This window comes from Macrotis lagotis, chromosome X, assembly GCF_037893015.1.
Source record: "Macrotis lagotis isolate mMagLag1 chromosome X, bilby.v1.9.chrom.fasta, whole genome shotgun sequence".
Taxonomy (NCBI): Eukaryota; Metazoa; Chordata; class Mammalia; order Peramelemorphia; family Peramelidae; genus Macrotis; species Macrotis lagotis.
Window position 1 is genome coordinate 56,743,956 of NC_133666.1, and position 6,980 is coordinate 56,750,935.

General features: G+C 37.3%; 1 pseudogene; it reads right to left on the bottom strand.

Annotated features, from left to right (window-relative positions):
• Nucleotides 1-592: 592 nt before the first annotated feature.
• On the bottom strand, nt 593-1,246 carry LOC141500663 (AP-4 complex subunit sigma-1 pseudogene; annotated as a pseudogene).
• Between the last annotated feature and the right edge of the window lie 5,734 nt (nt 1,247-6,980).

The window sequence follows — 6,980 nt, forward strand, 5'->3', positions numbered from 1 at the left end:
TATGGCAGTGATGTGGGTAGCCATGACTTAGGATAAGCACTTTGTTATTTCTGGGGAGCATAGATTCATGTGAGAAGAGACTTGAGGCAGGGAAGCCAATTAGGAGACTATTCTAATAATCCAGGCAACATGATGAAGATCCAAACTGGGTGGGGGGGGTAGATTGTATGAATGGAGAAAATAGAGCTATATATAAGAGATGTTGTAAAGGGAGAAACCAAAATTTGGCAATGAGTTGCTATGGTCTTAGACAATTCCAAAATTATACTTTTTTTCAATTGTGAAAAGTTTATTTAGAAGATGATATTTTCAAATTTAAAAGAAAAATTTTTATCAAAAACAAGACAGGAAAAATCTTAAATAGGAAAACAGAATAGTCTTGAATTATTTAACGTAGGTTTTCAAGCCAATTTTCAAACTTGATTGGCTGACAAATGTCAAACTTCTCTCCCATCTCATCTCCTGTCACTTCTTGATTTGATTTGTGAAATTCAACTGATTGCTCAGATATTTCATTTAAGAAGTGTAAAGAAATATGCTTAGAATTACAGCTGTTAAGCTCCCTACTTCTTAATTAATAATTCCCATTGCATATCACATTTTGAAGATACTATTTCTGTTTTCCATTTAGAAAATTGTGGAAATCCCCAAATCCCCAAACCATGCTCTTGGACTAGAACCCAATTGGTTATAATATGTGGCCTTGTGAATTCTCTGTGGGTACAGCTGCAGGTCCTGTTCTGTGCCTCTGGCATTTCCTGTGGGTGCCATTAGGTCATGGCTTCTTTATTCAGCTTTCAGCCATTTTGTCAAGAATCAGGAGAGGAGTGAAGATTCTAGATTTGTTGGTTTCCACAATGCAGCCATTCAGCACCATCTCATCCAAAATTATGTGTACTTTATCCAAGTTAAACATTATATCTAATTCACTCACTCGGCTGAAGTACATATCCAACCTTTCACAAAATTATGGATGAATTCATATACAGCCATTTCATTCTCAGTTTCATTGATTCCAACCACGATGAAGAGAGCTGCATACTGCCGATATATGAGCTTCAAATCCTTATATTCGATAAAAGAGCATTGTTCTTTGGACCGTGATAAGCATGTTTTGATGACATCAGTTTCCAGAATAGTTCTCTTACAGATTTCCACATGTTCATAATATATAGAAAGTCTGGTCTGTCCTTGTTTATTGACCATGAGGAAAAATTTTATCATATTTTCCTGGATAGTATTTTATGTTGATATAGCACAACTGGAACAGTATACCTTGGGGGCCAGGGCGCAGCGGTGGCAGGGCCACGGGCCCAGCGGGGTCCCCTCACCCTCTGCTCTCCTGTGGGGGGAAACCTTCTCCACAGCCCTCACTGCCTGCGTGGTGCGGACTTCCTAGGGGCAGCCACAAAATTATACTCTTTAGGGAGGACAAAGGCCTTCTCCAGCTGGCAGACCTGGTTTATGCTAACATCTCCAAATACAAAAATGAAGCAAATCCTACAAATGTTATAGTTAAAGCATGTATTCTCTTCAGGGCCCAGTTTTTAAAGATGGATGATCAGTTTCTACTTGCTGAATGCCCACGGGCAACTCACTTTCTAATGCCCTGGGGGCCATGAGAATGCTCTCATGATACATGCTTAGCAGAGCCAAAAGCAGTACCAGAAGAACATTGGCTACTGGGGTCTCACTTTCCTCAGCACTGCCTAATGCCACAAGCAAGATCTTTCTGACCCAATACTGCTGAATTTCAGCCAGTCTGACCCTACTATCTTGGGAGTCAGAATGAAAAGAGACAATCATCAGCTAAATCGCAGGCAAAACATTTCCCTTATTAATATCATGAGAGAGATAGTCAACACGGATACCATATTGATTTAGCATGACCAGGTTAGTTTTCCAGTCCATTCAATGGAAAGGCAGAAATGGCTGAACCGAGACTTAGTCCTCTCAGTCTATCAAGTATCCTGATCAATTCTGATACCTTGTCAGGAAAAACTAGGCCAGCCTAGGTGACAGATATCTTTATGACCACAGGAGGCCCTTTATGGCCACTTAACCATCAACTAATAAATATGGAGGGCCCTGCCTGAAAACAAGGCTTTGAGGCCCTCACTGACATCAGCTGATAGGATCTCTTTCAGGGTTCTTTCCTCATGAGAACAGATCATTTCTGGAATCACAGTACTTTTTCCATGGCACTAGGAATTCAGCTATCAGGATAATACCATTTGCTCAAGTGTCTGACATCAGATTCCAACTCCTGGCCACCTGACTCCAAGTCCCATGCTGATTTCATTGAGCCACCTTGTTGCCTCTCGCTAGCTGTGTGATCTTGGACAAGTCACTTAAACCCATTACCTTGCAGAAACCAAAAATAAAAAAGAGTAGTTATCTCCTGACCACTTTCTGCTTCTGGAGGGGAGGTGAGGGTGCTTAGGGGCTTCATTTTGAGAGTATAGTTCAATTGGAAATCTTGAGACTTGAACCTTCATCATTTCTATAGGTGCCATGGGTGAGGTTGAAGTTTGTTAATAGAGTTTTTCCTTTGAATCATTCCCTTCCCTTTCATAGCCTTCAGAAATAAGTGCCCATTCATTGTTCTAATGCAATTTTTTTCAATCCCTGGAAAAAAAGAAAGAAAATTAGTATAAGAGATAAACAATAATACACAGTATCAACCAAATCACTGAACCACCACATAGAATTGTCAGTGTTATAAGAGAACCATTCACCGGCGTCATCCCTAAAACAAAGATTTTTTTTTTTTTATTGTAAATTACCCTCCCTGAAAAAGTCATTTGGTTAAACTATCTCCTCCCTAAGACCAAGTAGATTAGCTACAAGGACTCTAATGAAGAGAATTATGTTAAGGTCATTAGGTGTTCAACAGTGTTTGGGGAAAACTATAAAATAATCTCACCTGGCTGCTTCCATAATGGTTTCTATATCAGAAAAATGGAATGGGGGGATGCAGATTGGTTACTGAGGATTCAAGAAGATTAGTTACAGCGATTGCATATGCATTTGCAACATAACGCTGAGCAGAAAACGGATTCCGAATTATCCATTGGAAAGTCTCGTTTCACAACAGGCTAAGGGCAGCACCATCAATTTGTGTCTAATTATACTCTTCCATGTGAGATAAAAAAAAATACCTCAGGGTTTCTATAATACAGGCTCATTAATGCAAATGAGAAATAATTTTGAAATGTTTCCTGCTAAGGCTAATGTGAATGCTGTAGCTAATTGCTCTGGTAGGATATTAAGAGCCCCAGTTTCAAAAGAGGCTTTCTTTGTAAAGGGCCCAGGTCTTGCAGACACAATTCCTTCCCTACTGTTTGGTTCCTATGAAGAAACAGCTTGCTTCTTCTTCCAAGAGGGAAAATGGTAGAGATACTTATTTAGGATTCCTGTTTTACATGAAGAGGGTGGGGAAGAGAGAGTCAGAGACAGAGAGAGTCTGAGAGTAGGTATACTTATGTGTGTGAGGGGCAGAGAGAGAGAGGTGAACATGAAAAAAGAAAAAGAAAAAAGAGAGGGGGAAAGGAGAGGAGGGAGGAAGGGAAAGAAATGTGAAAGGGTGCAGGATTTGTCTGGTTCCCAGAAAGACCGGTACCCTGAGCCATTCTGATTATCCAACAGTCAGCATGACCACATAAAAATTGGACAGGTGACATTTTGTTAAAGGAAATGTTATAAGCAAAACAACTGTGCAACAGGCATCTCCCCAGAACATTAGGAAAATGGAGTCACCTTGTAACACATTTTATATGTCAAATACACTGATTTGCATGAAATGATGCATGATGCTAAATATGTGAGAAATTGACATCAACTCTTTTGTTGACTATCTCAACCCTTTTGTGCACCTCCTTCTGCCAATTTGTTCATGTAAATGTTTTTTTTTTGCTGTTGTTAAACTCCTTGGAATAATCTTTGGTTCATATTCTATGAGTAATTTAAGAATGATGCTTATAAGAATTCCCGATTGTTTCCTGAACTAGTTGAAACTATTAGAGTTCTGCTAAAAGTGAATTACCCTTCTTGACTGTCCCATAGCCTTCCCAACAATATTTTCCTCATCATCTTTGCTAGCTTTATGCAAATGAAGTGATACTTCAGGATTGTTTTAAATTATATTTTTTTATTATTACTGAGGTTTTGCATTTGGGGTGATTGTTAATAGTTTGTGTTCTTTTAAAATCACATTGATGGGGCAGCTAGGTTGCACAGTGGTTAGAACACTGGCCCTGGATTCAGGAGGACCTGAGTTCAAATTCAGCCCCAGACACTTAATAATTGCCTAGCTGTGTGACCTTGGCAAGTCACTTAACCCTATTGCCTTAAATAAATAAAAAAAACACATTGACCACTTCTCTTTAGGAAATGACTTGATCTTATATATTTCTGTTGAATCTATATAGATTTTAGATATAAACTACCTTCAGTGATATTTATGGTACAAATATTTTTTCCTAAATCTGTATCTTTTTCCAATGCAGTAAATTTATTTGTTTGTTTTTTGCAAGGCATTGGGGTTAAGTGATTTGCCCAAGGTCACACAGGTAATTATTAAGTGTCTGAGGCCAGATTTGAACTCAGGTACTCCTGATTCTAGGATCAGTGCTCTATTCACTGTGCCACCTATTTACCCCAATTAAATTTATTTGCACAAAAGTTTTTAAACATCTAATCTCAAAATTGTTTAACTTGTCTTCCAAGATCTATTCTCTGCTGTTACAAATTATTCTTTTGTCTGTAGTTGTGAAATAGTCTTCCCTTCTCCTCTAGTTTTTCTGTTGTTTGACTTTTTATATTTAGATAATTTATCTCCATGTAAAATATTGTGGTAAAAGTGGCAGATGTTGGCCTACATTCCTTTTGTTGCCAGATTGTTTACCACTTTTCTTCAAGAATTCTTTCAGAATAAAGAATTCCTTCCCTAGTAGCTTATGTTTTTCATGTTTTTAGAGCATAACTACTATGTGAAATTATTTCTAGGTCTTTCTTATCTAATATCTTTTACTCATCCATATTTCATTTTTTAGCCCAGTGAGAAATATTTTTGATAATTAGTTTTGTGTAATATACAATTTGATAGTTGATACTGACAAACCCCCATCCTTCAAGTTTTTTTATTCTATTGCTATATATCCTTGATTTTTAATTTTCCAAATATATTTTATTATTTTCCTAATTACATAATTTATTCTTTTTAATTTTATTTTTATTTAAGGCAGTGGGGTTAAGTGACTTTCCCAAAGTGACACAGTTAGGTAATTTTTAAGTGTCTGAGGTCATATTTGAACTCAGGTCCTCTTGACTCCAGAGCCAGTGGTCTATCCGCTGCACCACCTAGCTGCCCCTAATGTATTCTTTCAGTAATATGATTAGCATAGCACTAAATTGTATAGAATCATTTAGGTAGTATCATTATTTTCACCATATTGGCCTTACATGGCATTGAGTATCTTTGCAATTATTTAAGTAGTTGTTTTTCTCTAAATTTTGTTTCATAGCTATACATGTCTTATGTATACCTTGGTAGGTTTATTACCAACTATTTACTGCATTTTGTTGATACCTTAAATGGAATTTCTCCTCCTCCTCCTCCTCCTCCTCCTCCTTACTTTTTAAATATATAGAAAAGTTGAGAACTTTGGTGGATGCAATGTGTATTTTACTGAATTATTATGTATAATGTGTATTTCTTTTATACAGCAAATTTTTTTTTGGAGGGGGCAGTTACTTTCTAATCTAAAATGTGACTCCCTTGCATTTTAGGAATCCATCTCATTTAGATTCATGATCATGTTCTCTTTTGCCCCTCTTCCCCTCACCCTGTTTTGTCCCTTAAACAAGAATAAGAATTGCCATTATGTATTTATGTACTTTGTGCAAAACCTTCACAGTTTGTATTTAAAGGGGCAAGGAACATTAAAACTATAATTCCAAAAAGCCCTTTTGGTGTTTGAAAATGTGAATCTGAGCTTCCTAGGTGCTGAATTGCCCAGGTCTTCCTCATTGTCTCTGCTGGGTTGCCTAGTCTCTGAGCTGTCTAGACACAGATCTACTTTGTGGCTTATCACAGTGTGATAGTCTAAGCACTGGTCTGGCCTTGTCTCCATCTTTGGGCCCTTGCCTGCACTCTAAATATTCACAGGATTCTGGCAGTCTTTTGGAGTGTTCCCAATCTTCATGTTTGTTTATAGCTGATTCTCTTTTGTATTATTTATCATTGTTCTATAGTGTGGTTTTAGAATTTTTCTGGGGGTAAAGAAAGAAGAGGATTTGTTCAGGATCTGATCTCTTGTAGATCCTAACATGCCACCATCTTGCCCCAATTCCTTTCTCACAGTATTTGACAGAGTGTAAAAACATTTCACAGCTTGCACATAGGTAATAATTTGCCATGGTAAAGAAAAGTGGAGCTCTCAAGAAATACCTCTAAGAGTAGCTGTCAAATGCTGTTATGGCAGAAGCAATCTTGAGAGAATTATTGAAGGTCTGTAGAAAGGTGCTGAAAGTTTAGATCAATATATAGCTGGTATGCACAGCAGAAAGCTTGGATGCCATATTACCCAAATAAAAGCAACAACAAAAGAACACATGCAAAGAGGAATCTGGAAAATAAAAGTATATTAGAAATTTGAAGTTTCTTTCCTCAACAACCATTCAGGAAAGTAACGAATGATGCCCAGAAAAGGAATATGTGGAATCTTTCTGTCTCAAAGTATTGTAAATATTCCAAATTCAAAGAAAAGAGAATGTGGACCAAATGAGAAATAGAAAGTTTGCACACTATTAATAGGAAGTGGGATAAATCAGTTAAATTAAGAGAGGTGACTGAAACCCTGTTCTCTCTGCAAGATTGAAAAGTGGCATATCTAAATAAGATCCATAATTATTGATTTAAGTATTTCACAGTGGTTCATGAATTACTAACAGGGTTCCTTTTAGGGGTAAGACAAATC